This window comes from Lytechinus variegatus, chromosome 8 (assembly GCF_018143015.1).
Source record: "Lytechinus variegatus isolate NC3 chromosome 8, Lvar_3.0, whole genome shotgun sequence".
NCBI classification, from domain to species: Eukaryota; Metazoa; Echinodermata; class Echinoidea; order Temnopleuroida; family Toxopneustidae; genus Lytechinus; species Lytechinus variegatus.
In genome coordinates, this window is record NC_054747.1 from 29,692,733 (window position 1) to 29,699,397 (window position 6,665).

A 6,665-nucleotide genomic window follows, 5' to 3' on the forward strand; every position below is an offset into this window, starting at 1 on the left:
GATTTTCTTTTTTATATTTATTTTTTACTTTCAGCAGGTTTAACCCCAAACAGACCGGGCTTTTTAGGTGTTAGATGACTGGAAGGGGGGGGGGGTCGAATCTCGGCCGCCGATCGCGCGAACATCGTGAAAATTGGAATGATAATAGTGTGGGATGTAATCTACAAGGCAGCATGGTTAATTTTTTTTTTCCAAAATCAGATGTTTTAAAATATTAATTGATTATGCTAATTTATGCGTAAATCTCACTCTAACTCACGATAAAAAGAACATAGAATGCTAACTTTTAGTGTAAAATTATTTTACCATTGCTAACAATATTATTAAAAATGAAAACAAATACCCTTCTTTGAAAATTAATTTCGTATGTATTTTATTGTTTTATAATTTTTTTTATGTATTTCTTTATTTTTCGACCTTTGTTTTTCTTTGCTGTTTCGCAAAATTACTAGCCGAATCGTGTAAAGGCATGATTATGCTAAAGTAATTTAATTTCACTTGATGATAGCGAGAATAATCATATCTTTATAATTAAGATTAGAAATGTCAATTTACATTGTCTTTGTACACAAAATCACGTTTTTGAGCACTTCGGGTTATGACATGCACTTACGTAAAGCTGCGAAATTTTCTAACCGCATACCCGGGCATTGCATATTTGGCCTCTAAAGATGCGCAAGACTTCAAAGTAAAAATTTTGCGCAGCGGAATGGTGGCGGAAAATATCGAGTTTTAGGCGGTTTTAGGGTTAATTTTGGATAATTTGACTACGGGAACGACGTTATTGATTTACGTAAACAAAATGTATTTCTGATATCTTCGCTTAGTAATGAAATTAAAGTCGGTTTTCATAATATATACAAATTTTATCCATAACTTTAAAATTTTAAGGTATGCATAATATTTGAAAATATTTAATTCAAAGGTTGTTTTTTGACAACCTAAATTCTTGTCAGAGGCGTCTAACATAGCAACAAATAATATATGTCAACGTGCAGATAGTTACCTGTCACTCAGACAGTGAACCTGCCTGAAACGTCGAGTCTTCTCTCCCATCACATTCGTTCTATAAACCCAACTCAAGCCAGCCTTCTCTCACCTACTTAATCTTCTCTCACCCCTCCAACTCAGCCAGTCTTCTACTCAAGCCTCTCATCCTGCCTACAGCTCAAGTTTTCCACACTTATCGGTTTACTGTCCTTCTCTACTTTCTAACCCCCACTTAGTCCCCTCACCATTGCCTTTCTACCTCTGTCCACTTTTATCTCAGTCCTTTCCAGGACTTTACATATGGTATATAGGCCTACCATATAAACCACCTCAGCAATTGTCTATGCTACCATGCAAATCTTCAAATTTGTATTGCTATATATAATCCATTTTGTATATATTATGTGTTGCTATGTCAGATAATCCTTGGACAATCTTTCAGGTTGTCAAAGACAACCTGTACTTTAGATATATTGAAATTTATACACACATTTTATAGTTAAAAGAATTGCATAAAATTTGATTATACTATAAGAACAAACAGACTGGGGTTCACAAAAGTGCAATCAAAACTGGATGGAAACATGTTTTTGCGGTGTAATGGAACTGTCTTAGTCCATTCAGTATCAATACATTTGCTTATATGCAGAATGCAGAGTTATGTATGATAATATCGTAAATCTGAAGGTGTCCCGAGCTCTTGGCTTGTACTGTATGTGCGGATTATCTTATTACACCATGCCAAGTACAAGTAGGCCCTATATTTAAATTTTTGTGCACCATGGAGCTGGGCCTAATGTGGAAATTATTTGGCTAATAAAGAGGAAATAATTAAATCAGTTATATTTGATTTATCTACAGGTGGATATAAAGGGAACAAGGTACTTGTTTTAGCTACAGTTTTTGCGTTTTCATGTCTCTGGGGTTACTTAGGGTTTCGGACCATAGCGTCCCTCTTTTCACCTTCATCCCACAGCACACATTACGACTGGTCCACGATCCGATATTGTGAATGAAACGTATATTTGATTTGAGGTTCTAAATAACTGAAAGAAAAATATTTTGACAATTTTGGGAGAATTGCAATCATTTTTTTTATTTTGAGTGAAGGCCAAATTAGTTTCAAATCGTCGTCAATCGTACGATTACTGTGACGTCATTACTACTAGACATTGAATTTGCTTTTATTCCGAAAAGGACGATAGCATACTCTCAGATTAATTTGAAAGTGGGTATTCATACGATGATTTAGAACATTACACAGTAAGATATTCCATTTCTCAATATTAGCATCAAATTCTACGACGTTTTATTAAAAAAATCGGGTCGCAAATCGATCAGGTGTGCGGTACGTGGTCTTTACAAAACGAAATTTTCCCTGCTTATTTCCCAATTCTTTCTTATTTAACTAATCTATTATGCCCGCCAAAAAGATTCCATCACCCTCTGTTGATATTACTGTAGGGCACAACCATTTGACAAAAAAAATAACTCAGAAAGTAAATGTTATAACGACGAATTAATTGATAAAATAGCGTATTTTCTTCTCCCAGTGCACTTGATATTGGAAGGAATGATTACCTCTGATTTGCTAAGTAAAACTTCCAACGATTTATGTAAGTGTATAACAGTCACATTCTACACTGACCCTTTGGAAAACAAAACCCTGTAACGTTTGTAAGTGGAGGCCCATTCAGTCATGCAATTCTTTCGCCTCACCTCCTCCGGAGGGTGGCGCTATCAAACTACATTCACGCAGGCAGGTCGACCCCAAAACCTATTTCCCAAAGCTGGCTTGCTGTCCCATTTTTTTGTTAAAGGGGAATGAAACCTTTGGAACAAATAGACTTGTGTAGAAACAGAAAAATCAAAGAATAAGAATAAAGAAAGTGAGAGAAAAATCGGACAAATAATGAGAAAGTTATGAGCATTTGAATATTGCAATCACTAATGCTATGGAGATCCTCCCATTGGCAATGCGACAAGGATGTGTGATGTCACTGATGAACAACTTTCCCTTTGGTGGACTATAAATCCCCTCAAAATGTCTCTTTTTGCTTTTTCTAATGATGATACAAACTCTTTATCCATCATGTCCATGATGTATTCTTAAAAATATGTAATACATGCCCTTATGTAGAAAGAACACATGATCTATGGATAGATGTGATAAAAGAGGCAATTCAAGTGAAATATATACTAAAGTAATGGGGAAAGTTGTTCACAAGTGACATCACACATCTTTGTCGCATTGCCAATTTGCTATCTCCATAGCATTAGTGATCGCAATATTCAAATGCTCATAACTTTCTCATTATTTGTCTGATTTTTCTCTAACTAGGGTCTATGGGTTCATATCCGGCGAACAAGCTGGCCATGGCAACTGTACGACGCTCTCTACCTCCAGGAATGCCCTCACTGCAGCGGCCCTGTGCGGTCTAGCGTTGTCATCCTGCAGTCGGAAATTGTGCCCAGCATACGCTCGTCTTGCATATGGAAGACGGTGGAACTCCAAGATATCCCTGTAGGCGGCGGCGTTGACGTTTCCGTCCGGAACCGCCAGTGGCGTTTTCCCTCCATAATGGATGCCGGCCCATATCATCACTGAGCCGCCTCCGCCTTGAGTCGTCTCCTGGATACATTCATCGCGAAGGTTTTCCACGGCTAATCGACGAACTCGTTGTCTCCCATCCTTTCGGTCAAGGATGAACCGGCTCTCGTCCGTGAAGACCACATGTTGCCAATGTCCTGGATGAAGCCTTCTGTGCTCCCTAGCCCAAAGAAGACGAGCTACTCTGTGGCGAACAGACAGGCGTGGACATTTGGTCAACCGTCGTGCTCGGTAACCATGTTGGAGCAATCTGCGATTAACGGTTGACCGGGAAACGTTGATCCCATGATACCTCCTCCACAATCGACGAAGACGGCTCGTGGCCAATTTCCGGTTTCTGCGGCTGAAATTCAACAGTTGGCGATCATCTCTTCTTGTTGGCCGCACATTCCCCTCCTCACGTTGACGTTTCAGGATCTTAGAGACTGCACTCTGTGATATCCCTAGGACTTCTGCGATATCAGTCTGCTTGTAGCCCTCCTGTCGCAGTGCTACCACTCTCTCGCGTGTTGCTGTTGCCGTTGGACCAGGCATAGTCCAGGGAACGTCTCTACCGATTTTTATTTCAAACGGTACAAGGAACTCGAAAAAATGCAACCTTCTTATACACAGTGCCAAATCAGGGAAAGGGATAGAATATCACATGCATAGGCTTTTATAGTCTACAACAAAAGAATTTATTACGTAATCCAAATTTCTCATGTTATAATGTCACCTGTGTAATGGGGAAACATTATGTAATCACTCAATTACCATTTTGTCTAGGCGTAGCCTTTCAAATACCAACAAAACTGTCGACTTTTATTCAAAAATATTTTATTCCACCTTTATGACCAACAGTGTATATATATATGCATATATATATATACGTATGTATATATATATATATATATATATATATATATATATATATATATATATATATATATATATATATATATATATATATATGTGTTGTGTGTGCGTGTGTGTGGTGTGGGTGTGTGTGTGTGCGTGCGTGTGTGTGTGTGGGTGAGTGAGTGAGTAAAATTGTTTTATGCGATCGAGTGCCTTTGTAATGTTGATTAGAGACTCGTGATTTTGCCCTCTCCTCCATCTGAAACATAGATCGACGCCCCTCCTTATAAGTATATATAAATTAAGCTTCGTTAACTGTGGGATTGTTGCTAGCTACGTGTCGGAGCCACCTACGTCTGTAATCTTACAGAACATGGCCGAACGCAGCTTTCGAGTTTTTATTCGAAAAAAAAACTTCCGCATGCTTTACCTAGCAAAAAAAACGTAGGCCCTTATTCAGGATAAAAACATTATTCTGAGAACTAGCCAGACCCCGGAGGGTCACTTCCATTGACGAGTGGATACCATGCGCGACCATGGGGTCTGGAAAAGTACCCCAGACACGAAATTTCCATATTCTGAAAATGCACCCCTTAACAAGCATTAGCGTTTGAAACGCTACCCTTAATACGTATTGGAAACAAAACGATACTCTTGGCAAATATTCCCTGAAATGAACTAAACAAGTACAGGAATATTTCATTGTTATGTCACGGGTCCTTCGGTAGTCGGTTTTACCTTTATACACATCATTTGGTTTAATACGACGCCACCTTCTACACCTCGCAGAAATCGGACTCTAAACACGTAGTACGTATTGGGGCAAAAAGGACATCCTTTGTAAAACATTTTAATTTTGTTTTATCATCCCCGCAAATTTGACCCTAAACACGTAACTTTTCTAGCGAAATAGATACCCCTTTTTTCATTATTTTTGTGTTTTTGATACCCTTATCACGTTACGTACGAAACGTGCCCTATCGTGAAAAAGACATCGTTTTTACGTGTTTTTTGGTCGCGCATGGTATCCACTCGTCAATGTAAGTGCCCCCCCCCCCCCCCAGGAGCCAGACGTTTTGCTGTCTTTGCTTGAAAAAAAAAAACATTACATCGGTCTATCGGTGAAATTTCTTCGCGGACGTGGTCTTCCTTTGAAACCGGACAAGAAATCATCAAGTCAGAGGAAGTAGCGATTTAGCGCTTGAATCCCCTCTCTTTAACCAAGCAGTGCCCCCCTCATTACCCCCTCTCTTAACTCTGTCTCAATCGGAAATGAAAGCCTCGCAACGTTAGCCGCTGACATGGTGTACGCCCGCGTTCATGAACCTTTTCAACGTTCCACAAACGCACGCACGCACTCACACCCCATCATACGCAGCGCGGGCCCTGTTCATTTCACTTCTTACTAAGGCGGCCAAATAATAGGAAAGTATACTTCTTTCATAATAATTGACACATATAGATGGTCCAATGTGGAAATATAGGGTTTCTTTACCATACGTTGGAAGTGACACTTTAAGAGTGACCACTCGAAGATAGAGAGGTAAAATGGCCGGTCATTGGTTAACGTGGAGTAATCTTGGATTCATTTTCTTGCAAATATCAACGTTAGAAGGTAAGTGTACATGAGATTTGATTGTTGATCAGCCCGTTCATGATTTAATGTTGATGTCTCTGCCTGGCATGTAATTAACACTGGCGATATTGATATCCTCCCTTGCACCCCCCTCCCACCCTAGAATTTGTTTAACACACTAAAAAGGGCCGCTGCCTCATTTTCCTTTAAAAAGCAGGCCTAAATTGACGGTCCAACTTTTTAAGGGTGGCATTATCAAACTATTATTAAGAAAAGGAAGTATTTCATTAGAAGTGGATTGAGAAAAGGAATTTGAAGCCAATATAGATAAGAAGCGGAACAGTAAAAGAGTAATGGGGTGTTGCAAGAAAATATTTGCGATTAATTGCAAATGTTGTTTTGGAATTTTACAACTGATAGATCAACGTTAGCTGTGGCAAATCAGATTTAACTTCTTGTTTCAAGGAGCAGTTCAGTACTAAATCACTAATTTGCAATTAACTGCAAGATTGATTTAGGGATGAAAAATAGACTAGCAATTGATCGCAAATTTCTTGCAACACCCCATAAGAGCCAGAGAAACATGGGGTCAAGTTTTTAGATGCGCAGATTTGATTGCGTAGTCGGAATGGATGTCATCATTCACAGTCT